The 27,343-nt window shown below is 43.6% G+C and overlaps 1 protein-coding gene across 2 annotated transcripts in view; it reads left to right on the forward strand.

Annotated features, from left to right (window-relative positions):
- Positions 1-5,439: 5,439 nt before the first annotated feature.
- The window catches only part of LOC135102265 (disintegrin and metalloproteinase domain-containing protein 11-like), a 345,267-nt gene continuing 323,363 nt past the window's right edge, over positions 5,440-27,343 (forward strand). For both annotated transcript variants that reach the window (XM_064007210.1, XM_064007209.1), the window contains exon 1: positions 5,440-5,553. The gene's annotated coding sequence lies outside the window, so the exon portion shown is untranslated. The remainder of the gene's footprint in view (positions 5,554-27,343) is intronic.

Consider the following 27,343-nt stretch of genomic DNA (forward strand, 5'->3'; position numbering starts at 1 on the left):
CAAGGCTGTTGGCCATCTCTATTCCATGTAGTGAGGTGATACACAGACGTAGGTGTTTTCCCTTCTCTTGTCTTTGCCAGGTATCATAATTTAACTTCTCACAAAGACACAACACACTCTCTCCATTCTCTCCCAGCACGACCCTTCGCCTCCAGGAAGGGCGGAGGCAGGGAGGGAGGGGAGCGGTACAGTTCCCTCCGCTGGTAAAGAACAGTAGTGGGCTTTAGGGCATGAGCATTAGTCAGGATCGCCTGTGTACCTGCCGCATATATTAGCGGGGGACCTTTTTCCGCCTCCTCGAAGTTTGGTTCAACCGGACTGAACGTACAGCCTCAGTTTGGCGAACTCATTCCAGCTGTATTAACTTCTATTGGGGAATAAATTTGCATGAGTACCTACCGACCGACCCACGCCTGTACAGCTGCGTCCAGGCTGGGAGTGGGTGAGTTGTTGTAGAGGAAGATGACTGTGGCTTTTTTGTGTCTACGGGGAGCAACAGAGAATGCGGTATTGCTGACCCTGGTGCTGTCATTTTGCTTCCATGATTGCCGTGAGAGTTTAAGGAAGGATTCTACACTTTATGGGTAAAACACCTGTAATAATCCCACTGAACATCGTTGTGGCGTATGAAAATAGCGTTAATGAGAGAACAAAACCTTTAAGAACATGGACCACCTTCTCTAGAAAACGTTGACGAGAACACCGGCATTCATAACACATAAGCTGAAACGTGAAATTTACACTTCGAATAAAATAACTGCTTTCTTCTTTTCATTAAGCTTTTCCCATTGACATGAAAGACTTATTTCCTAACGATATTGTTGTAGGAAAGAGCCAATTTCTCCTGTTTCTTTATTCATTTGGCACACAGGAAGCCATGAGAGCCTGGCGTGTTGGGGCGAAGAGCGAATAATGTGAGGAGGGTCAGGGCACATGAAGGCAGTGAGGGTCTGTGCCTGTGTCTGTATAGACCGTGATACCTTCAGTCCAGCCGGGAAAAGTGGAGATGTGGGGTGAAATTAAATCGTTAAAGAACCTCTCTCTCTCTCTCTCTCTCTCTCTCTCTCTCTCTCTCTCTCTCTCTCTCTCTCTCTCTCTCTCTCTCTCTCTCTCTCTCTCTCTCTCTCTCTCTCTCTCTCTCTCTCTCTCTCTCTCTCTCTCTCTCTCTCTCTCTCTCTCTCTCTCTCTCTCTCTCTCTCTCTCTCTCTCTCTCTCTCTCTCATGAAACAAAGCCAGAAAAAAAACTGTACAAATTGCGCTGGTGGAAATAAAAATAACAAGAAAACTCGTGCGATTCCAATAAACCCAAGCGAGGCCAGATTTAGTCCCCGAGTTGCCGTGATATCCCCGTACTGAAGGCAACCTAAGCAATGGCAATGGTTGTACAACTTGCTCCACAGACTCTGACACCTTAGGGACTCGAAGAACAGAAGGTAGAGGAGGCAAGTAGGGTATTCTCTAGGCACCTCTCAAAACCTCTACTATAATCCTTCTTTTACCCAGACTAAGCTTACTTTTATCTTGCTTTTAACTTACAGACTGCCTGATAAGAGAGGGTGGATTAAATAAAGCACATGTTGGGAAGGGCAAGAAGATAAAGAATAAAGTAAATGAATAGCTTACGAGTATTTGAGGATGTTCCACGCGTTAGAAGTGAATGACTTGATAAGGTTGGCTGAGAACAGACAGAGGAGGCGTCCCATGATGGTCCGCGTCAAACAAGACATGGCAATTCGGTAAACTTACTTCCTTGATACATGTTACTTCACTTCCAATTGTCCATCTGGTGTTCGTATCCCTCCACCCACCTCTTGTGTGCCTCTGAAGGAAGAGATTAAGCGGAAGAAGGATAGAAAAAGATAAATATGGAAAAAAAAATTAAACAGTAGAGGTTGCTCAGAGAGAGAGAGAGAGAGAGAGAGAGAGAGAGAGAGAGAGAGAGAGAGAGAGAGAGAGAGAGAGAGAGAGAGAGAGAGAGAGAGAGAGAGAGAGAGAGAGAGAGAGAGAGAGAGAGAGCGAGCGAGCGAGCGAGCGAGCGAGAGAGAGAGAGAGAGAGAGAGAGAGAGAGAGAGAGAGAGAGAGAGAGAGAGAGAGAGAGAGAGAGAGAGAGAGAGAGAGAGAGTCCTCCAACAATCCTACAACAATATCATGCACTTGCTCTCAGTCGCGCAATTTCCTGTTCTTTTTTTTTCTTTTTCCTTTTTTTCTCCCACTTTTTTTTTCAGCCCATTTATTTTAGGGAGAATCCTCTCCTGACGCACCATACAAATTGGCAATTAGAAATTTTCACCAGGTAGGAGGGAGGGAGGGAGTAGGGATGAGGAGGAGGAGGAGGAGGAGGACAAAATAGTGGGAGGAATGAGGACACAAAGTAAAGTACAAGGAGAAAGAAGAAAGAAGAAAGAAAAAAGAGGAGCATAAGAAGAAGGAAAGAAGGAGGAAGAGAAGAAAGAAGACAAAATAATTAAAAGAATGAAGACTAAAATATACGGAGAGAAAGGAAGAAGAGGAAGAACAACAACAATAACAGCATCACCAACAACAGCAGCAACAACAACAACAACAACAGCAGCAGCAGCAGCAGAAACAACAAACGACACCACCACCACCACTATCAACAACAACAACAAGAAAGAGCAGAAGAAAAGAGGAGGAGAAAGAAGAAGAAGAAGAAGAAGAGGAAGGAGCAGATTTTGTTGTGACGTCAGCGAGTCATTTCCCGGCCAATATGTCTCATTCGCATGGTCAAAGTTGTATTAATTTGTGTCCATCTCCCTTTTTTATCGCCTTTGTCCCCATCTCGCCTCGCCTCGCCCGGTTATTGCTTCTCTTCCCTCTTCCTATTAGTCTCTCTCTCTCTCTCTCTCTCTCTCTCTCTCTCTCTCTCTCTCTCTCTCTCTCTCTCTCTCTCTCTCTCTCTCTCTCTCTCTCTCTCTCTCTCTCTCTCTCTCTCTCACACACACACACACACACACACACACACACACACACACACACACACACACACACACACACACACACCACATACACACACACACACACACACACACACACACACACACACACACACACACACACACACACACACACACACACACACACACACACACACAAATAAGCAGATAACAAAAAAAGATCAACACTAACCATTACAAATAAGAAATAACATCAAAACAGTAACGTTAGATTCGTAAAGTGAGTGAAAACGGGGAAAAAAAAAAAAAATTGAATATATAACAAACTATAGAGCAAAGGTGATGAAAAGTAACGTTTAATTATAATCTAAACCTAATCACTGATATTGAATGCAAGTCTTTGGAATCTGATTGAAGTCTTTTAGCAGGTAAAGGAAAGAATGAATGGGAGAAAACAGTATTGATTTCTCACCTGTTGTATCGTTTACCTGTGGAATTACTATGTTTAAGTAATGGCTAGAGTGTGATATGAAGGTGACTGACGAGAGAGAGAGAGAGAGAGAGAGAGAGAGAGAGAGAGAGAGAGAGAGAGAGAGAGAGAGAGAGAGAGAGAGAGAGAGAGAGACGACACTGATCCTCCCACACTCCATTAATGCCCTTGCTTCCCCTTATCCAATCCTCCCACAACATCCTTCCTTTTACTCCTTTTACCATTCCTTGCCATTCCTTCCTCCCATATTACCCTTCCTTTTTTCAACACCTCTTATACTCCCTTCCCTCATCCTCTACATCTTCCTATTTTCATATTATTTATTTATTTATTTCTTCCTCTTATTACTGCATTTATCCCATTCTCTCATAATACCCTTCATTTTATCAATTTTCTCCTTATTCTCTCTTCCCTCTCCCCTTGTATCTTCCCTCTATCTCTCTACTATTTATTTCTTACGTCTTCTCACTTTTTCTTTTCTTCGTTCCTTCTTCCCCCGTCCTAATTTCTCATAATATATTTTTTTCTATAAGTTATTATCATCTCTCGCCTCTCATGAATTATTATCCTTCTGCTATCTCCTCCGTACTATTTCTTCCTTATTTCTTTCTTTGCTTAACACTTCGTCTTCACTTATTCTCATATCTGTTTCTCCTCTTTATCGAAATTGTGTTTTTTTTTCTTTGTTCTATTATATCTTACCCCCTATCTCCTGTAAACCATTTATTTTTTTTATTTTCACCATTTCTTTCTTTTTACTTTTTTTTTTTTAATGATATCTTCCCATTTATTAAAACTATCCACACCACCTTTCTCCCTCTCTCTCTCTCTCTCTCTCGCTCTCTCTCTCCTTCCTTCTATCTGCCTTACCATTTCTTCCCCTCGCTTCCTCCTTTCTTCCCCGTTCCTTCCCCTTCCCTTTCACTCTCATATCTCCTGTCTGTTCCCTCTTATCACACCCCTCACTTCCTTCTGTCATCCTTCTAGTAACTCTTCACCGCCCTTGCCTCTCCTCCTCCTCCTCTTCCTCCTCCTCCTCCTCCTCCCACCTCTTTCCTCTTTATCTTCTCTGTCTTCACCCACTTCTGGCTCTCTTTTTTTTTCTCTCGTACACCCTCCTGACTTTTTCCTTCATTTCCCTTCCCTCTCTCGTTCGTCCTTCCCTTTCCCTCCCTCCCTCCCTGTGTTTCTTCTTCCTTCCCTCCCTCCCTCCCTCCCTCCCTCCAATTAGAAGGATAATGATAACCGCCCATATGCAAATGCTTAAAGCGACATGAAGACCTGAGATGAATGGATTAGTAGTTGGACCAGCTGCTTTAACTTGAGAGAGAGAGAGAGAGAGAGAGAGAGAGGGGTGGGGGGGTCGTTGCAGAGGAAAGGAGATTGACGAATATAAATAAGGAGAATAAAAATAAAGGAAGTCTTGATTGTTATATTTACTTAAAAAGGAGACATCTTAGAAAATCTGTTTGTTTACGTCTTCAGAGTGTCTTCAGAATGGTAAAAGTGATGATGATAGCAGCAGTAGTGATAGTTGTCTTGGTGGTGAGGATAGTGATAATAGTGGTTGTGATAATGGTGATGGCAGCAGTAGTGGTGGTGGTGATAATGGCAAACATCGCCATTCACCATTGTTTTTTTTTTCCGTCTTCTCTTATCATTCACTCCATATTATAAAAGAAAACAAAGAATCTGAACAAGACTTCTATTTCTCTCACTGCCCCAGGTATGGAGTCTCAGAGATTCAAATTTTCCGCCGTCTTGTCCCTCCCCACCCCTGCTGTTCCTCCTCCTCCTCCTCCTCCTCCTCCTCCTCCTCCTCCTCCTCCTCCTCCTCCTCTTTTTACTCATAATCATTCTTAGTTCACCTTTCTTATCGCATGTTGTAATATTTCCAAACCATCATGATTAATTTTCTCCAGTGTTTTCTTCCATTTGTACCTGAATAGAGTAGTTATTTAGTTTTTTTCATTATTCGTTAACAGATTCATTTCGATCAGTTTCGTGGCAGTCAGTCAGTCAGTCAGTGTTTGTCTCAGTGCACGCTGAGTCGGTGTCTGTGTGTGTGTGTGTGTGTGACGTTTAATAATTTGCCTTTATTAGTAATATATGAAGATGTTTGGGACACTTTGGCAGTTCAAGAAGAAGGTGAGTGGTTAGTGGGTCCTGAGAACGAGTGTGGTGGAGGTGGAAGGGCGATGTTAGGTGTTGAATGTATGAAGTGGTGGAGCGGTCGTGTGAGGGACAAGACAAGGTGGTGGTGGCGGCAGATTCTTGTTCCCTGCTCCTTGTCCCTTGTTGCTTGTGTGTTATGCGTCACTTCCACACCATGCCTTCCTTGTTATTCATCGCGCCTCAGCCTCATAGTGCTTCAGTGCTTGTAGCTGCTCCGGGAGTTAATGTAATAGGCTTGTTACTTGCCCTCCCTACCCAACTCCTTCCCAGCGCACTTCCTCCCCTGCTTTAAGTAATGGATTCGCCCAGTCTGATGCCGCGTACATGTAGTTGAAATGCATTGGATTTTCAAACTTATTTGTCAATGCCTTAGTTTATATTTTATCACTTGATGTTTTTCAGGCAAAGTGCGTAAGTTAGATGCATAGAAGCTGGAGGTGTAGATGATAACGTACACTTTATTTATTTATTTATTTATTTATTTATTTATTTATTTATTTGGTTTATCGGTAAATTTTTAGATTTACACCATAATATCCCTAACTCCTTAACCTAACTGGGGGGATGCGTCGTCCTGGCCCCCCTCTAGTAATACTAATCTAACCTAAGCTAGCCGGGGGTTGCGCCTTCCTCGACCCCCGTCAGGGATACTAATCTAACCCAACTTAACCCATCATACAGGATCGGGTCTAAGGAACTTTTTGGGGTGAAATGCCCGTGTCTATTTTGAAACTATGGATTTCCCACAAACCCAGAGAGATAAAGTTTCTTGAGTTGTAAAGTATGATGGTGTAAATCTAAAATAGTACCCGTTTATTATTGGTATTATGATTACTTTTGTGTATTAGGGAGACCAGCAGAGACAAAAATACCGGTCTTAATCTTGTCACCAAATAAAGAAATAAGTAGAAGATTCGATAGGAAGACTAACTTTTTTTTTCTGAGTTGTTTTGTGTGTTATGCGTCACTTTCCAAACAGTTCAAGTCGTAGGCAGGGGAAACATCTTGAGTGATATTAGTCTTACCCTTAACTGAGCTTCATCATTGTGAAAATACCCGAGTATGATTTATAATTGGAGATGTAAATGTATATACCTCCTTATGTAGCCTTCAGTGATGTTACTTGTACTCCCAAAATTCACTCTTATTACTGTGGCTATACTAGACGTGCAGACTGAGCTCCCGAAGTGATGTAGGTGGATAATGTACGATATTTATTTCATGTATACGAGATAAATTGGGTGCCTGAAGAATGTTATGATAGACACACACAGTGAGAGCTTTAAACTAGTGGAGCTCCAAAAGATTATAATGGTAATGAAAAAAAAAAAGCCAAATAAACAGTTACATGTTTTTAATAAGGTGGAAATGAATAAAACAGACCCTGAAGAATATATATATATATATATATATATATATATATATATATATATATATATATATATATATATATATATATATATATATATATATATATATATATATATATACTTGATGAATTGTCGAATAAATGGACAAAAAAAAATGCAAACATGATATTCCAACATGACAGACAGGAAAAAAAATCGGTAAGAAGCTTTTGGAAATTGAAATAGATATACAAGAGATTATAGAGGATAAGAAGAAGAAAAATGAATAGGGAGGTAAAGCGATGAGAGAGAGAGAGAGAGAGAGAGAGAGAGAGAGAGAGAGAGAGAGAGAGAGAGAGAGAGAGAGAGAGGAACAACAACAACAACCCACCACCGATAACACATCCCGCTTTATGATGATAGCAGTGATCGAGTTACAGTGTCGCCCACGAGATAAGTCGCGAGGGATATATTGAGGGAAGTGATCTACAGGTAACCCGATTGATTTTCCGATAGAGAATGGAGAGAAATAACCCGCACGATGTTTTCCTGTTTTTTTTTTTTTTTCTCTCTCTCTCTCTCTCTCTCTCTCTCTCTCTCTCTCTCTCTCTCTCTCTCTCTCTCTCTCTCTCTCTCTCTCTCTCTCTCTCTCTCTCTCTCTCTCTCTCTCTCTCTCTCTCTCTCTTTCTCCTCCGTCCCATTTTCCTTCGGCAGGTAACCCAATATTCTTCTACAAGGTTTCGGCATTTGGGAGGATTTGATCAGACAAGCGTTCGGTGGGATAAGATTGTCTTGCACTGCGCTCGGGGAAATCAGCCAATTCCATTATTCTTGCTTGATTACACCCAGTCATTCTCACCTCTCTCTCTCTCTCTCTCTCTCTCTCTCTCTCTCTCTCTCTCTCTCTCTCTCTCTCTCTCTCTCTCTCTCTCTCTCTCTCTCTCTCTCTCTCTCTCTTCTACTTCAGTTTCCTTTCTCTCCTTTCTCTCCCAATCCTTTCCTTTCCTTTCCTTCAACACATTTTTTCCCTCCCTCCCTCCCTCCCTTCACTCCATACTTCATCTCTACCTTTATTCTTTTTTTCCTTTTCCATTTCCTTCTCTCATTCCATCTCTATCCTTCCCTCCACTTCCTTTCCCTCTCCTTCCTTCTTTCATTCCTTTCCCGCTATTCACCTTCCTTCATCTACTTTACTCCTTCCTTCCCATTCCTCCTCATATCGATGCCTCCATTCTTCCACTTCTTTGCCCTTTCTTGCTCCCATCATCGCCACCAAACAACACCAGCTCGCCACTTCACCTTCCCATCACCCCCATCATCACCCTTCCCTATGAAATCTCCATCGTTATCCCCTCATCTCTTTACCCCTTTCTCTACTCCAGCATCCCAACCCAGCTGTATTAGCCCACCTCCACTCTTAACCACCCAATCATCCCATCACTCCCTTACTTTTACTTCCTACTAGTGTGTCTCCTTCCCTTTATCTTAGCACACTAGCCTGCCGCCGTCTCTGCTATTCCTATTACCCCATCACCCCATCTTCTTGCATCCTACCCTGTGCATCTTCCCGGCCCTCTGAGTCGCCCCAGGCCCCCACTCACGTCTGGCTTCGTCGATCACCCTCGTTAAGCAGTTAGGCGCTTGTCAAGGGGAGCGTTCCTCAGAGGCATCCCGCTCGGGACTCCCTTGTTGAAATCCCGTTGTTTCCGAGTTGGCTACGAGGATGCCTAGGTAGAAGGATCTGGTTGTGTAGTGTGTGTGTGGGTGTGTGTGTGTGTGTGTGTGTGTGTGTGTGTAAGGGGGGTGATGTGGTTTATTTTGGTTGTTTACTTAAGTGAGTGATGTTTTGTTTTGTATTTTTTTGTATTTGTTATCATTGGTTTCCTCTTTTCTCGCTTCTCCCCCCCATTGTGTTCATGTTAGCGTTCCTGTTTTGTTTTTTTTCATTTCTCTCTCTCTCTCTCTCTCTCTCTCTCTCTCTCTCTCTCTCTCTCTCTCTCTCTCTCTCTCTCTCTCTCTCTCTCTCTCTCTCTCTCTCTCTCTCTCTCTCTCTCTCTCTCTGTACCCGTTCTACACATTCTTTTCATTGCCTACTTTATTTCCTTCATTTATCTCTCGTTTTCTTTCTCTTTTCATCGACTTATAAAGGTGTAGTGCTGCTTTACTTTTCTAACCCTCCCTTTCATCCTCTTTCCCTCAGTTTCCTCTCCTTCCTCATCTTCATCCCCCATACAGTAATCCCAGCGCACCAGGCCTTCTCTCCCTCTCTCCTCTCCCCGTCTCTCTCACTCTCTTCCTCTCTCTTCCTCCCTTCCTCTCTCCCTCTCCCTCCCTCCCTCCCTCCCTCTATTAGAACTAATTTACAACTTCTGGCCAACATAACTGGCTGCTCGGATTCTCATTATGTTCCTCCTCCTCCTCCTCCTCCTCCTCCTCCTCCTCTTCTTCTTCACACACACACACACACACACACACACACACACACACACACCATATATTATTCTCAGCCACCTTTATAAACTTTCACAATCTCCAGCCGTCAGTGTAGTGGAACTCTTACATTTACCTGTGATTTACCTGTACAAATTACACGTCTCTGTAGTCTGGGCCGCTTTGAAGTTAATGTTAAGACTATAGAGAAGCAGCGAGCGCCTTGAGGGAATGGGTAGGGATGAGAAGCAGAGGTAGAAGAAGGGAGGTTGTGGGTACGTAGAGTTCAGGTAGTCTTTGTTTTTGAAATGTTCTTCTGTGTGTGTCGGGGTGGGTGGGTCAGGGGGTGGGGAGATAATTTTTCCTTCTTTTTTTCTTCTTTGATCAACTTCTTTTACTGTGAATCTGAAGTCGAGTGGAAATTTCAGCTCTAGATTGTTGAGTCTGGATAATTTGGTGGGCACGGAGTTGAGGTGATACGTATGAGGTGGTATAAGTTTAGTGAACACACCAAATCACCTTTTTTTTTTTTTTTTTTTAAGTTATCAGGGTTTGTTAACATTTATTTAAGTAAGAAAAGGAGTTGAAATAATTAGTGAGTTAGTGCTAAGCTCATGAAATTAACCAATACTTTTTTTTTTGTTTTGTTTCGTTTTTCTGCTTTGTCAATATTTATTTCAGCTTCACTCTCTCTCCGCATGTCATTAACTTTTTTTTTAATTGTTTATTCATATTCATTTTAAAATTCTTTCCTCCCGTGGATGATAGTGGAAGCAAAACTCTAAAACATTTCTTTTTTTTTTATTTTCTGAAATTGTACTTTTTTTTTCATAAACGCCAAGTCCTTTTTCCCCATCGCAAATTCTATAAATATTTCATCCGTATCCGTCACTCACCTGCTTTGTGTTTAGCGATCGAGAGACAAATAGTTTAGCGCAGTCCACCTCCACACAAATTACTCCTTGGTGATGTACTGTACGTTGATGAATAGTTTGAATTAGTGTGACTCATTACGCGGTGATGTATGTACGGCAATTACTGTCCGCGGCAAGTCACATTATCGTGCACAATGTCTATGGGGAGGGTTTGAAAATACATGGATTCTGTCTGGCGCTCTGTTTTTTTCGTGAGTGTAGTGAAGTTTTCCTCCTCTAATGATGGTTTTTGTATGTATTTTATCCATTTGTTTTTATTTATTTATTTATTTTATGGGAGGATTCGTCTTTTTTTTTTCTCGTTGTTTTGTGTTCGTTATTTTAATATTTTTGCGGATCTTACGTTTATCTAAGTATGCCTTGAATGTGTTTGTATTCATTATCATAACTTAGTGTCTTGTTTATCTATTATTTTCTTTTACCGCTGCACGTTTTCTTTAAAAAAAAATCTTGACATTCATTAGGCCCAAGTTTGTGTTCAATACTTATCGCGCCATTTTTTTATTTTTTTTATTACGGTTTTCTAAGTTTGCTTTTTTTTCTTTTTTTTTTGTGTGTGTTTGTATTCATTATCATACCATTCTTTAGTGCCTAGTTGTCTTGTTCATCTATTACTTTCTCATCTGTTTTTTTTTTTTTTTCTGCAGTTATCACATTTCTTTCAGACTGGTTTATTTAAGGTTCTTTCATTCTTGTGTATATACGTATATTCAACATCATAACATTCTTTGAGCTTTTACTTCTCCAAGGTCCTGTCATTTCTGCGTATACTCGCGTGCATGCATAATCATAATCTGTCGAAGCTCTTCTTATCTAAGGTTCTGTTATTCCTGTGTTTGTCTACTCATTATCACAACATTCCTCAGACACCTACTTTATCCACGGTCTTTTTACTTCTCTTCCTGTCTTTCTCTTCTTAGTGACATAGCCTTCATATCCTTTCCTTACTCCTTCCAGCCGCCTTCCCTTCATCGTTCCGTCACCCTTCCATCACCATCAGGGTCATGACTTACCACACCACCACAGGATCATTTCAGTAACGCAAGCAACCACCACAACACATACGCTCGTATTATCGTTGTGTTCCTAATGTCTTGTATACACCATTTTGCATGACCTAAAATTCTCTCTCTCTCTCTCTCTCTCTCTCTCTCTCTCTCTCTCTCTCTCTCTCTCTCTCTCTCTCTCTCTCTCTCTCTCTCTCTCTCTCTCTCTCGTTCTTTATTAGCAGTATTCGTCATTTGCACATGTATTGTCTATAACCTTTATCATTTTATTCCATTCCTCTCGTTTTCTTTTTCATTCTGCCCTTTGTCTGTCTGTCTCCTCCTCCTCCTCCTCCTCCTCCTCCTCCTCCTCCTCCTCCTCCTCCTCCTCCTCCTCCTCCTCCTCCTCGTCTTCCTCTGCTATTGGTTATGCTAATGTCACTCGCCGGTGCATATTTATTAGTTTTATTTATTTATTTATTTATTTGTATGTGTGTGTGTGTGTGTGTCTGAAGATAAGTAAGTGATAATGAAGGTGATTGTTCGTGTTGCTTCGTGTGTCTCTTGTTTTTCTCTTGCTTTATTTCTGTTTTCATTATTTTTTTTTCCTTTATCTTGCTTTATGTATGTATTTTTTTTTGGGGGGAGGGGTTGTTTGTTTAGTTGTTTAGTGATATTGTTGGTTGTTTATTTGTGTGTATCACATTTGTTATCGTAATCGTGTTTGTTTTATTTGTTTTTTTTTTCTTTTTTTCTATATTTTAATGTTTTATTCCGTTGTCTGTTTTCATTCTCTCTCTCTCTCTCTCTCTCTCTCTCTCTCTCTCTCTCTCTCTCTCTCTCTCTCTCTCTCTCTCTCTCTCTCTCTCTCTCTCTCTCTCTCTCTCTCTCTCTCAGGTAAGGAGATAACAGAAACAATGGAGAGAGAGAGAGAGAGAGAGAGAGAGAGAGAGAGAGAGAGAGAGAGAGAGAGAGAGAGAGAGAGAGAGAGAAACTCCAGAAGCAGATACCGGTAGAAAGAAGAGACCTGTCAAGGAGCATCGGTGAAGGATTGAGAGAAGGAAGGTCGAGGGCCGGGGTGTGTGGGTGTGGGTGAGGGTGTGGGTGAGCCGTCTGTCACCCGCCCCGCCATGTCCAGGTCTGTTCTGAGATCGAGTTTAATCAAAAATTACCATATTAAAAGGTCGGAGATGAACCTGTGGACGGAGGAACATGGCCCGGAGGCAGGGAGGGAGGAAGGGAGAAAGGGAGGGAAGGAGGGAGGGAGGGAGAGAAAGGAGAAAATGGAATGTACATAAAATCGTGTGAATTGTTTGTTTGTGATTTATGGTGGAGGTAAAAACAGAAAGGATTCCAGTGTAGTTTATTATTGTTATGCTTTGTTGTTGTTGTTGTTTGTTGTTGTTGATGATGATGATATTGTTGTTATTGTTGTCATTATTATTATTATTATTATTATTATTATTATTATTATTATTATTATTATTATTATTATTATTATCATTATTATTATTATTATTACTACTACTACTACTACTACTACTACTACTACTACTACTACTACTACTACCACTACTACTACTACTACTACTACTACTACTACTACTACTGCTCCTCCTCCCACTCTTTCTCCCGCAACTTTTAATATTGCAGATCTTATAAAAACCTGTACTGTTCTTACAAATACAAGGCTATCTGCATACAGGAACAAAAGTAAGAAAACCATGAAATAACCATAAACACCGAAAAATAATGGTAATGATGTTAAGCACACGTTGAAAATTGAACAATTATACGTTTATTTAATTGATGGTTTATTTTTATTTATTTATTTATTTATTTATTTATTTATTTTTTATGTTTCTTGTGCTGTAAAGGATATTGAGTATAAAAGGAGGAGCTTCCATTCCTTTGCCTCGTCTGTCATTGTGTAAGAAGCATTGGTAAGCAGAGGAAAATAAAACATTGATACGAACAAACTAACAGAAGCTCTGCAGGGATACAACCTACGTACAACTGCAGGAGAGACTGAGGAGTGCACTGTACCTGTCCTCATGATAATAGTAATAATAATAACAATAATAATAATAATAATAATAATAATAATAATAATAATAACAGCAGCAGTCGTACAAACATATAAAAGTAAAACACAGGAAATAACTCGCGCTCTGTAATGGAAATAGAAATTGCAAACATATATTAAAAAAATAAAATAAATAAATAAAAAAATGCCAACTGTGTTTTACCATTATGTATAATTAATGTACGCGCGCGCAGACACACACACACACACACACACACACACACACACACACACACACACACACACACACACACACACACACACACACACACACACACACACACACACACACACACACACACAATGCACTTGCTATAGACTTATCCAGAAAGAGAGAGAGAGAGAGAGAGAGAGAGAGAGAGAGAGAGAGAGAGAGAGAGAGAGAGAGAGAGAGAGAAGGTAAAGCAGTAATGTGGTGTTGACATGAGCGATTATCTCTCGAGTTGTTAGGCGGAGGGAATTACGTGAAGTAGTTACAGCAGTTACAAGACAAGGGGTGTTGTTATCTTCTTAACGCGGCACACCTTACATAATGATAGCCTCTCTCTCTCTCTCTCTCTCTCTCTCTCTCTCTCTCTCTCTCTCTCTCTCTCTCTCTCTCTCTCTCTCTCTCTCTCTCTCTCTCTCTCTCCTCCATAAACAACCTCTAAAGGGGTCAACATGTCTGCAGCTGCTTGTCCTTCTTTCGTATTCTTTAATGAGACAAGGGATAATATAACTGACTCTAGGATCCATAAGTTTGTGACACGAAAATTTAACCTCTCATTCCCAAACACTTTGTCCCCTCATAAGGACTAGTTTTAAATGCCACAAAGTTCATTATTCACGTTTTCATGTGTATTTTTCCTATTGGTAACGCGGAATCCCTGTTAAACTATCGCTAGAATCATGAACACATCCTTGAAAACCCCAGAAACTCCCACTACAGCCTCAATAAGTTTAAAAATCCACGAAATGTTTAGGTGTATAATCCTTTGTGCTACAGATCAGATTGTAGACGAGAGAGAGAGAGAGAGAGAGAGAGAGAGAGAGAGAGAGAGAGAGAGAGAGAGGCAGCAGTTGATGAGATAGAGTAGTGAGTAACAGAGAATAATGACCCTCCTCCTCCTCCTCCTTCTCCTCCTCCTCCTCCTCCTCCTCCTCCTCCTCCTCCTCCTCGCCTCCCTCTCCCTCCTTCCCTCCGCCTGCCTTTCCTTGATCTTGCGGAACGGAGATATGGGCGAAGGGAATGGGGGGGCTGGATGCGAGACGAAACCTCTTGGGCGTGTGTCCGTTAAGCCTGAATGTGATGATGAGGTTTGAGGATGAACACACACACACACAGACACACACACACAATCAATAGTATTTCCCTCCTAGATTAGTCTTACCGTTAGGATTAATGTTAAGTTTTTCCCCATCCCCTATGTACATTTTCAGTTTGTCAACTGCCTAAATAATAAACCGTTTATTATTATTAATTATTATTTACACAAACGATATCGAGAGAGAAAGATGAATGGATTAGGCAACTGTATTAGAAACTGATACATTATAGAAACCAGGAGTGAGTGAGTGAATGACAAGAGAGAGAGAGAGAGAGAGAGAGAGAGAGAGAGAGAGAGAGAGAGAGAGAGAGAGAGAGAGAGAGAGAGAGAAGTTTAAATGTATATGAAACAGATATACTATATAAGAAAAAGTACATGTGTGGGTACCTAAGAGATACACTTTGTTTAATGATGTAAGAATGTATAATGAAAACCGGGGCTTCGTGATTTTAGAGGCTCGGGGCTGTGGAGAGGAAGCGAGGTAGCGAGGTGCAAACAAACACAAACCTCAAAGGGCGTGAATCTAATGAAGGTATGAGTATGGCGAGGGCGTGACGGATGTGCTGTAATGGGCCTGATGTGTGGGAGGAGCCGCCAGAGTGCTGAGGGAACCACTGACGCTGCCCTACATACATACATACATGCACACACTCCCACACCTGCCGCTAATGCCTCGGGTTTGAAAGTGTGTGTGTGTGTGGGTGTGTGTGTGTGTGTGTGTGGGTGGTGAGTGCTGGATGAATATTGGATGTCTTGGAGTGTAGTGGTGTTTCAGAGACGTGGTGGTGATGGGAGGGGATAGGTGTGTGTGTGTGTGTGTGTGTGTGTGTGGGCGGGTTGGGGGTGGTGTGTTTGTGTGGGTGTGTGATGTTTTAGTGGCGCTGGGATGACGCGATGTTTTGTCCCGCCCCGCATGTAGTAATGGAATGTCAGTACTTAAGTTAATCTCTCGCATTACATCGACTCTAATGGAATGTTTTAATGGTAATATTGGGTTATACTGGTCTTACTTTAATCTCTCTCTCTCTCTCTCTCTCTCTCTCTCTCTCTCTCTCTCTCTCTCTCTCTCTCTCTCTCTCTCTCTCTCTCTCTCTCTCTCTCTCTCTCTCTCTCTCTCTCTCTCTCTCTCTCTCTCTCTCTCTCTCTCTCTCTCCACACACCGGAGTTCGCTGGCCTGTGTTGGTCTGTCGTCACAAGATAAAGGTCTGTTTCTTTACACGGGAGTCGGCCTGGGAATGACGGGACGCATCTAGACATTCCTTTGACAGCCACCTGCACGTAAACACACCTGAGGGAGGAGAAGAGGGCTACGTACATACATATATATACACATAGACATACAAACACACATCCATGATATACAATTAAAAAAAAAAAACTTTCCTTCTTTGACATGTACGAGTATGAGAAGTTAGGTTTAGTTTTGTTAGGTTAGGTTGTTAGGTTAAGTTATGTTAAGTTAGGTTAGGTTAGGATAAGGTAATTTAGGATAAGTCATTTTAGGTTAGACTAGGTTAGGATAAGGTAATTTAGGATAAGTCAGGTTAGGTAAGGTCAGGTTAGCCAAGGTCAGGTTAGCCAAGGTCAGGTCAGGTTAGGTTATGTTCGGTTAATTTACGCCAGGCTCGCGCGTGTCAAACTAAGCCATTAGTCACATGTAATAATTGTATTCATTTCATCTGTAATCCTTCTCATTTACAATCCATTCCTTGACAGCTAATTTTACCCGTACCATTTCTCTTTCGCAGGTAAGCTTTGGCCTCAACTGGGCTACAGGTGCACAAACAAGGACACGTACAAAGACAACAAGGAGAGTGAGTATACTGTAGTGGTGCGTAACACTCACAGAACTTCAGCCAGATGTTCTAGCGTTTATATGCGGAACTTCAGAGCATTCATTACCTTTGTTGTCAACTTCATGGGAACTTCAGGTGTTTGGGGGCCTTGGGTGGCGAGCTGGGGGAGGGGAGGCTCAGGTGTGCTAGGTGAGGCAGGGGAACTAAAGGACTAGAGAAGGACGTGCTGGTGTCTATTATTGCCCAGTTTACTATTACTGAGGTCTGTCCTTTCATTTACTCTTATGTTGCTATGTTTTTTTTGTTTTTCCTGCCATTTTCTCCTCCTCCTATTCTGTCTATCTTTCCGCATACCTATTCTTTTATCGGTAAATTTCGTTCTGTTGTTTCTCTCTGCCTTCTCCTCAGCTTGTTATTATTATTTTCTTTGCCGTTTTCTCCTCCCCTTTTATCTGTTGGTCTGCTCATATTTTCTTTTTTTTCCGTCTATTTCACCCTTTAGTCTCTCCGTATTCTCGTTTTTATGTTGCTGATGTCTTTCCTTTCATTAACCATTGTTCTCTTTTTTTTTTTTTGCTGTTTTGTCCCTTTCTATCTGTAGTGTTCTCTGTTTACCCTTTCTGTATTACTAATGTCTTCTTCCCAGCTTGTGTCCCGTTTCTATGCCATTACAGAGGCGCTGAGTGGGAAGGGTAGTGCCGGGGAGGTAAAGAGGTGTAGGAGAGAGGGAGAGGGAGAGAGAGCAGCACTGGACTTTATTTCCCTGATAACGCCTCCATTCAGAGTGTGTTAATGTACCGAATCACGGGGTGCCGGGGCGCTATCAGAACCCGCCCCGGCGAACCATTAAGGAAGTCGGATGTTCGAGGGGAAATTTCATCCGGTGCGTTTTTAATCTCCGTAATGTTTCCAAAATGTATCGCGCACCTTTAAGATTAACAACGACGGGCGGCGGGGGTTTGTATCGAGAGACAAGGTTAACACTCTCTCTCTCTCTCTCTCTCTCTCTCTGCTCTACCACTCTTTTTTTTAATATATATAACCATCCGAGTTTTATAAGGCAAGTAATATAATAGCAAGTTCAGCCATTAAGCGACCCCGTGTAATATTTATCGAGTATCGGCCTTCGTAGCTTGACATATATTATACCAAATATATTTCATGTGGGACTGGACACTTAATATTGGTTTCCGCTGCACCTGCTGACGAATGGTGACGGAGAGGACAGGTGGAGGGATGCTTAGCCCCTCGTGTGTGTGCGCGTGTGTGTGTGTGTGTGTGTGTGGGTTGGCGGGTGGGTGTAAGTGTTTGTGTCAAAGTGAGGTGTGTGTGTGTGTGTGTGTCAGGGTACATTATACTCTCTCTCTCTCTCTCTCTCTCTCTCTCTCTCTCTCTCTCTCTCTCTCTCTCTCTCTCTCTCTCTCTCTCTCTCTCTCTCTCTCTCTCTCTCTCTCTCTCTCTCTCTCTCTCTCTCTCTCTCTCTCTCTCTCTCTCTCTCTCTCTCTCACACACACACACACACACACACACACACACACACACACACACACACACACACACACACACACACACCGTTTGCTCGAGTCTTTTAATAATACTCCCCTTGAGGCACTTAAAAAGCTATTTATCTTACCGTGGCACCTGCAGCCGTTATAGTTTGTCTGCCGAGCTTCGTTAAGACGAGATAAACACCACGGGAGGAGAAGGAGGAGGAGGAGGAGGAGGAGGAGGAGGAGGAGGAGGAGGAACGGGAGGAGGAGGAGGAGCACAAATGGTCGTTTCTCTTTCTCCTCCCCCCAAGATAATGGTCTTTCTTTGTAATACTTCCAGAATTTCGACGCTGAGGGAAAAAAAAACACTGTCAACCTCAGTATTTTAAAGGCCCTCGTAATGCATTCAGGGTATTTGGTTAATCGGAAAATAGTGTGATGGAAGTGCTCTCCGTGACACTGCATTGAGAGAGAGAGAGAGAGAGAGAGAGAGAGAGAGGGGGGAAAGATCTTAGAGGAAAGAACAAGACAGAGGAGGCGTGGGCGAGTGTGTCAGTATGTACGAGTGATAAGAAAGTGGTACGTTGTCCGTGGTGTGTTTTTTTTTCGTGTTTGGAGTCGTTATGGTCGTTTTTATGCCGTCGTTATGCCCCGCCTGTGTTGCCTTGATGGGAGTCCGGGTGGCGAGTGGCTGATTCGCTCTGTACGCAAGTTTTTCTCCCGCGTCTGATACAAGGACGCGAAGCAGCTGTAGAGAGGCGGGGACTTGCTGTGTGGGCTGGTGGACGTGGCTGCTTTGTATACTGATATGTAGCGTCTGGTTGCCTTTGTGTTTTGCCGAGAAGGTTTTGCTGATACTCGTAAATCCTTCCATTCAGTGACAGATTCCTTTGGTGCCTTACATTTCTTGTGTCATTATTACCATTCGTGCCTTCTTAAATGTTTTTAGAGTTTTCTTTCAATTTTAACTAGAGGTTATTGTGTTTTTTCAAGGTTGTTTTCTTAGTTTTAGGCATAGTTTAATTCTTCTAAGTATTCGTACCTCTTTAAACGCTGTCGTGTCTTGCCTCATATTTAATAGCTTTTAATGGAACTTATTGGGATTTTCGAGGGTGTTTTTTCATAGTTTTGCTTGCAGTTTAAGCAGGATTGTATATTATCACTGGAAGGAACAACCGTGAGAACCTGACTGATCACCTCCGTAGTTCTGATGACTGCCCAGCATGTTTATGAGTGCAGGCATTGATGGTGTAGCTGATCACCAGTAGTCTTGTAACGGCCAACAGATCTATTGCTGTTTGTTCCTCCTGTGATCATTTGCGTTTTGATTAAGGGGAAGTGGGACTGTACCGCTGCAGAACATGAACGAGTTGGTGTTGTTATAAAATTTGCGTCATAGGTCCATGTTGATATATGAAGGAATGATGAAGGAATAAAGGTAGTGATAGTAATGGAAAACAAACGAAATGATTATTAATAGAGAAAACTATAAAAACAATGACTACTAATGGAAAAAAAGAAATTAATGGGAGTAAATTATATCAACACACACACACACACACACACACACACACACACACACACACACACACACACACACACACACACACACACACACACACACACACACACACACGTCCCTCTACTTATCTATCTATCTGTCTATCTGTCTGTCTGTCTGTCTCTGTCTGTCTGTCTGTATGTCTATCTTTCTTTCTATATCTATCTATCTATCTATCTATCTCTCTGTCTATCTGTCTGTCTGTCTGTCTACCTACCTGTACCTACTTACCTACTTACCAACTGACACACACACACACACACATACACACACACACACACACACACACACACACACACACACACACACACACACACACACACACACACACACACACACACACACATACGTACGTACACGCAACCAACTTTATAATGACCTACGTGAAAGACATGTTCACAGTGTGTCTAACTTTTGTTTTTGTCACAGGAACCAAACTTTTAGCATGATAATGAACCTCAAATAACAAACTTGTGAGGACCTTCCGAGGGGGTGGGGGAACTAGAGTGGGTGGAGGGGGAGCGAGAAGGGGGATGGAGGGGGAGGTGGAGGCGGCGAACCTTGTGCTGCGCCGCCGGGAGTCATGTGCTGGGTTTTCTTTCTCCTGTGTGTGTGTGTGTGTGTGTGTGTGTGTGTGTGTGTGTGTGTGTGTGTGTGTGTGTGTGTGTGTGTGTGTGTGTGTCACAAGATACGTGTGTTGCAAGTAGTGTTGCGAGTAGTGTGTTAATGCTATTTTTTCTTCCATTGATTTTTTTTTTTTTTTTTTTTTTGGCAAGTGGGTAATATTAGACTCTTGAAATGGAGAGGGAGAAGTGGAGGAGGAAATGGAGGAGGAGGAGGAGGAGGAGGAGGAGTAGGAAGTGGAGGAGGACCTTGTGAAGAAGGAAGAGGAGGAGAGTAGGTGAAAAAAAAAATGAGGAGGCAAGAGTAGAGTAAACTGACACACACACACACACACACACACACACACACACACACACACACACACACACACACACACACACACACACACACACACACACACACAGGGACATGCACGCGTTCATGGAGTGGAAAGCCGGAGGATGGGGAGGTGGAGGAGGAGAATGGTTGTGGGGAGTTAATGGTGTAGGATGTGAGAGAGAGAGAGAGAGAGAGAGAGAGAGAGAGAGAGAGAGAGAGAGAGAGAGAGAGACGAGGAAAGGACCCACAGATAAAGATATGTATGAGTGAATGGAAAGGGGAGGTGAGAAGGGGAAAGGCAAGCAGGCTGAGGCGACGGGAGAGGAAGATGCTGATGGGATGATGTGAGAGAAGGATGCGAAGAGGAAGAACCAGAGAGAGAGAGAGAGAGAGAGAGAGAGATGGAAGCAGAGGGTGACTGACTAAAGCTGCTGTTTCTCGTTAAATCTATTTTGAAGCTCATCCCGCCACTCGAGCACCATCCCCTCCATTACCACCAACACCGCCATGCCGTCCTCCACCATTTCACCCACCGCCACTTACTCCCTACAACGGCTCCTCTCCCTTCCACTCGCACCGACACTCCCGGCCTCCTCACAAAGGCAGGAGGGCCCCCAGCAAGCACTCCGCCCAGACTTCCAGCGCCTCTCAAACGCAAACCACCCGCAAGGACGCCACAACAACCCTCGTGAGTCCAAACACCCGCCGGGGGAACCTCCTGGGCGCATTCAGGCCTTGGAGAAAAAAAGGAAGGAAAAAACATGCTCAAGACACACTCAGCAGGTCCCGGAATGTGTTCGTGTGTGTGTGTGTGTGTGTGTGTGTGTTTCTGCTTGTCTATTTATCTGTCTTGTTTTGTCTTGTCTGTCTGTCTGTCTGTCTGTCTTGCCTTGTCCACTTTCAAAATACAAATAGACAAGACTAATTTTCACTTTACATAACGAAAAAAATAAATCACCCAATCTCGTAGCATTCACCCACATTTCCTCCCGTAGAAGTCGACGAAGGAGACACTCTTAGATGAAATAACACGTGTCCTCCCTCCTCCCCCACCCCCACCAAGGCTCGTCCCGTCCCAAACTTGCTAATGACGAGGCTCCCTAGCGAGTGACCACCTCATTACACATGCGGCAAGAGCATAAACACACACACACCCATAACTGGAGCTACACTTAAGAATACTAATGGCGGAATTGTGGCCTTTTTTTTTTTTTCTTTCTTTCTTTTCTTTTTAGTTTAAGAGCCAACCGGGGAATATAATGAGCGTGGTGGCGTGAAAAATAGAGCCACGTTAGTGTTTCCTAAATCATGTAGATTGTCCGTAGTCATTTAGGTTTGTGTGTGTGTGGTGTGTGTGTGTGTGTGTGTGTGTGTGTTGTGCGTGTGTGTGTGTGTGTGTGTGTGTGTGTGTGTGTGTGTGTGTTTGTACGTTTTTTTGTGTCTTAATCGTGCTATCTCCTCTATTGCCATTATTTTCTCTTATATTCCTCCTCCTCCTCCTCCTCCTCCTCCTCCTCCTCCTCCTCTTCCTCCTCCTCCTCCTCTTCTTCTTCTTCTTCTTCTTCTTCTTCTTCTTCTTCTTATTCTTCTTCTTCTTCTTCTTCTTCTTCTTCTTCTTCTTCTTCTTCTTCTTCTTCTTCTTCTTCTTCTTCTTCTTCTTCTTCTTCTTCTTCTTCTTCTTCTTCTTCTTCTTCTTCTTCTTCTTCTTCTTCTTCTTCTTCTTCTTCTTCTTCTTCTTCTTCTTCTTCCTTCTTCTTCTTCTTCTTCTTCCTTCTTCTTCTTCTTCTTCTTCTTCTTCTTCTTCTTCTTCTTCTTCTTCTTCTTCCTTGTCGTCGCCGTCTTATTCACTTTCGTCTTTTCCCCTCATTGTCGTCGTCCTCCTCCTAATTCTAATCATCATCATCATCATTATCAAAACACACCACACACACACACACACACACACACACACACACACACACACACACACACACACACACACACACACACACACACCGTCGCACTCTTATCCAAAGCGCTTATATCATCCTTCCTTTATTTTTTTTTTTTCTCTCTCTCTCTCCCATATATATAAACACGAGGAATAAATCAAGAGTGGGGGGCCGCGGCTTGGGCTTTAGGCTTACCACCACTACCACCACCACCACCACCACCACCACCACCACCACTACCACCACTAGTCTTCCCCGGGAGTGTTTTTGGCCCAAATCTTAAAAATCCCCTCTAAACGACGCTATAAATTAAATTGATTTTTCGATAGAAACTGAAGCCACTCGCCACCACCACACGCCTCGCATACTCCTCATCCTATTTGTACGCCTACGTCCTTTTCCTTCTTCTTCTTCTTCTTTTTCTTCTTCTTCTCCTATGTCTACGTCCTTTTTCTCGTCTATTTGTTTCGTCTAATATTTTTTTCTTTGTTATTTTCAAGTACTTTTTTTTTTGTATAGTTTTCTTCTTGTTCCTCCTCCTCCTCCTCCTCCTCCTCCTCCTCCTCCTCCTCCTCCTCCTCCTCCTCCTCTTCCTCCTCCTCCTCTTCCTCTTCCTCTTCCTCCTCCTCCTGGTCTTGCTACTAACTGTTCTCTCCATTCCTCCAATCATTTCCCTCCTCCTCCTCTCCTTCGTCTCTTCTTCCTCCTCCATTTCCTATTTACTTCTCCACAACCTTCCTTTTTCTCCATGTACGTAATTTTCTCTCTCCCACTTCACCGATTATTGTTCTTCCTTCCTCTCCTCTCCTCTCCTCTCCTCTCTCATCTCCTCACCTCTCCTCTTCTCTCCGTTCCTTTCTTCTTTTTTTTTCCTTTCATTTTCTCTCTTCTCTCCGTTTCTTTCCTTTCGTTTTCTTCTTTCTTTCTTTTCTTCCTTCCTTTCGTTTCTTTTTCATCTAATTTCCTTTCGTCCTCGTCCTCGTTTTTTTTTGTCATTTTCCTTCCTCCTCCTCCTCCTCCTCCTCCTCCTCCTCCTCCTCCTCCTCCTCCTCCTCCTCCTCCTCGTATGATCGCTAAGTGTGGAATAATGTTATCATTGCCCCAATAGCCTGGCCTGAGGAACACTGAGGAACCTGCCCCCAGCTTTTCCCTCCCTAAGTAATTGTGTAAAGAAGCAAGAAGTAGGTAAATGTCCCATCCTCTCATCGATCCGTCTGTCTGTGTATGTCTGTCTATCTGGCTCTCTCGGCATCTCTGTCTACCTATGTTGCGTCTGTCTGTGAAGTTGTGTGCATTTGTTTATGTTTTGTCTTCTTGTTTTCTGTCCGAGTCTTACATCTTTCTGTTCTTATCTTTTTTTTTTTTTTTTTTTTTTCTTTTCGTTTTCTCCTCTTGTCTGTATGTCTGTTCTTTTATCTGTCCTTGTGTGTGTGTGTGTGTGTGTGTGTGTGTGTGTGTGTGTGTGTGTGTGTGTGTGTGTGTGTGTGTGTGTGTGTGTGTTTTCTGCTAGTTTTGGTCCTGTTTGTTGATCTCTCCGTCCGCAGGTCTTGTTTTTGTCAGTTTTACGCACTTGTTTCTCTGTCCGTGACTCTTCCATCTGTTCTTGTGCGTTTGTGTGTGTGTGTGTGTGTGTGTGTGTGTGTGTGTGTGTGTTTTTTTTATACTTTTGTCTTGCTATTTTGTTTGTAGGTCTCTGCATATGTCCGTACATTTTAATTTTTCCCTTAATTTTGTCTCTCTCTTGTCTCTCTGTGTGCCTGTCCGTCCTTGTGTCCGCGTACAGTAAAAAAAAAAAAAAAAAAAACACATCCCCGCATCACCGTCATCAGCTGGGCAGCGTCGTTATCGTCGTTATGTGATCATAACGCCGTTTCTTCTCTCACATGAATGCCGCTGTAATTGCCGTCATCGCAGTATCCATTACAGGACGTTTTTATCATAGCCCACTTTTTTTTTTCCACGTGGGTGTATATGGCGGTGCGGGTTTTCGGGAAGGGCGAGTAGGTGTTTCCTTCGTCGCGTCCACCACAACCCCGACGAGGCCATGGAGGGAAGCGCAGCACCCCGTTTCATGGTGGCCTCGCACGCCCCTGCCACGCCGCCGCCACCAGAACAACACTGCGTAGTCTGATTCTGAGAACACGCGCAGTGAACCGTACTTGAGCCTCTGGCCGCTGCACCACCACCACCACCACACCACCACCACCACCACCACCACCACCAGCAACATCAACAACAACACCTCAGAATCAGAAAAGTAAAATCATGAACACACTTTCAATCATCGCCTCACGTCCTCTTCCCTTTATGCCAGGTGTTTAAGCAGCATGATTAACCCGCCTGCCATTGAATATTCATGGGCAGGGGCATCCAGCAGTGTTAGCACCGGTAGTAGGAATATCCAGGAGAGAAGAATCGCACCGCCCCGCCATGGTCTCATCCGCGCGACAGCGATAACTCCCCCGGAATCGAAGCCCGCGTTAGAATGTTATGCGATTTAATTCCGAGTGGAGGCCGCGGGAATAGCCGGGTCGAGATATGATAATTTATTTACCTCTTTATCGGGAGCCTGGAGCTTGGGGGAGGAGAATTCTCGGAGGGTTTTAGGTGTGGGCTGGCGAGTCTGTGATTGCTTCATTTCCACTCGGGTGCGCGTGACGCTTATCTGGCGATGTAACGCTGGAGGAACGTGGCGATTCTTATGACACATGGTAATGGCCTGCTGGGGATGCTGCCGCCACGCCGAGGAGTTGCTAGAGTTGCTACTGCGCCTTGCTGTTGTGTTTTAACGGATTACTTCTGCAGGGATGAGTAAAAAAAAAAAAAAGGAATGCTATGGCTTTCCCAACGCCCCTCAGCCTTACTGCCCCCAGTGAACCTTTCTACATTGCCACACGATGCTCGGCCCTATTTACCCCACGGTGGACTAAAGGCGATGTGATTATGGCCCCAAATAATAAGGGTTTTAGCGCGGTGATCGACGGGGGAGGCCGCAGCGGCGAGGGGCGAGAGGCGGATGGCCCACGTAACTCACTCCCCACTCTGGCATTACGGCGCCGCTTATGAATTCATTATGTGAGGGTAATTACGTCTGTGTCTCCGTTATGGTAACAGCCTTATCTTGGACAATGATTACCCTAACAAGTTCCGATCGCGGCCTAAGTAAGGGAGGAAAGGGAAGGGAGGATGGGAGGGAGGGAGGAGACGTGGCAGGGAAGGGTTAGGGCTTAACAAGATCATTGGAGATAAGTAAGTTCGTGCCATAAATAAGGTAATTAATGCAAGGAGGGAAGAGTTAGCGAGTGCACTATATTATTGTGGTTATTAATGAGATTCCGGCACACACAACACGGGTCGCGGGAGGACATTATTACACGCTAAATTGCTGTAATGGCAGGGAAGGGCGTGTGCGGGCCGCCAGGGACGTCGCCACCGCCTCGGCACACACCTGGCGCCGCTAATGTTATTGAGAGTTTTCAAGGTCGCGGCGCAGCGAGGGAGAGGGAGCGCCAGTCATCTGCTGCTGGATATTTGATTAATTTGGTATTCCATTAAAGAGAACTCAGTATTCATTACCAGGCAGAGTAAAACACTCAATAAAGGCTGCGTGCGAGGGGCCTCAACCCCTGCTGCACACACACACACACACACACACACACACACACACACACACACACACACACACACACACACACACACACACACACACACACACACACACACACACCATTATTGCTGTTTACATTTTTCTCGTAATTCAGCAGCAAAAAGTTTGGCGAAGTAAGCCAGGCCCCGCTGCCTAGTGGCCGAATTATCCCTCAATTTGAAAGTGAGAGGAAAATGGCTGACACAGCAACATTACGCGGATAATGGAGTGGCGGAGGTGGAGTCGGCGGTGATGATGGTGGTGATGGGATGATGTTGGAGGCTGGCGGAGGGGAAGTGAGGGGAGAAGAGGGGGAGGCCCAGCCGCCATTGACTCCAACAGCTGTGTGTCCGTCTGGATTATCGATTTTATCCTTCTCTGTCCGGCACGGACAAGACACACTGATGGCGCCGCTGCCCGCAGGCATCCGGTGCGTGCCACGGCCCGCGGCGGCCTGTGGGGGCGAGGGGAGGTGACACTGGCACACTCCCCACACAGCTCCTCGTTATTCATGAAGTGAAAACTTACAGATTTACCGTAACATTAATTTCGTGTTACAAATTCACCGTAACATTAGATTTGCTTCATGTGTATTTCCGTGCAGTGAAAACGTGAATGTGTGTATAAAATCTAGAAAATTGTATGTAATGGACAAGAGAATTTAACATTTCAACAAAATAAAGGTGGCTCTTTATATACCAGATCTAAATAACTTTAAAAAGGGAGTAGCAAGACATGATGTTACGTATTATCTCATGATGGGAGCAAAAATACAGAGGATGAGGCATCCCTCGCTTCATCACTCTCAGTTGGCCTTCACAGCACGCACAGAGTACAGTGACAGTATTATTCCAGCCAAGCAGCAATGTGTGGTCTACCTGTGGCCCCGTCGTTATTCTTATCATTTGAAAGTATACTTCGATCAGTTATAGCATAGCTCCTCTCCTTTAGACACTTCACAGTGGGTGTATGTTATCCTTCAAGTTTTTTTTTTTCAAGATTAACGAGTTACCTTTCATCTTAAGTCCCGCAAATATGAGAGTACAGTGCTGGATAACACACACACACACACACACACACACACACACACACACACACACACACACACATCAAGACACACGAACAAAACCCAATTATGTCACTTACAGTATCAGACAAACCTTCACACTCCTCCCCTTATAACGCCTCGTAAACAAAACCCAGTCCAGCCTGCCAGCCTCAGCGTGGCGGCAGCAGCAGCAGCAGCAGGACGGCAGGCGGCCAGCGGCACCACCTCCCGCCGCAGCTTCAGTGGACCAGCTGGA

This window comes from Scylla paramamosain, chromosome 7, assembly GCF_035594125.1.
Source record: "Scylla paramamosain isolate STU-SP2022 chromosome 7, ASM3559412v1, whole genome shotgun sequence".
Classification (NCBI taxonomy): Eukaryota; Metazoa; Arthropoda; class Malacostraca; order Decapoda; family Portunidae; genus Scylla; species Scylla paramamosain.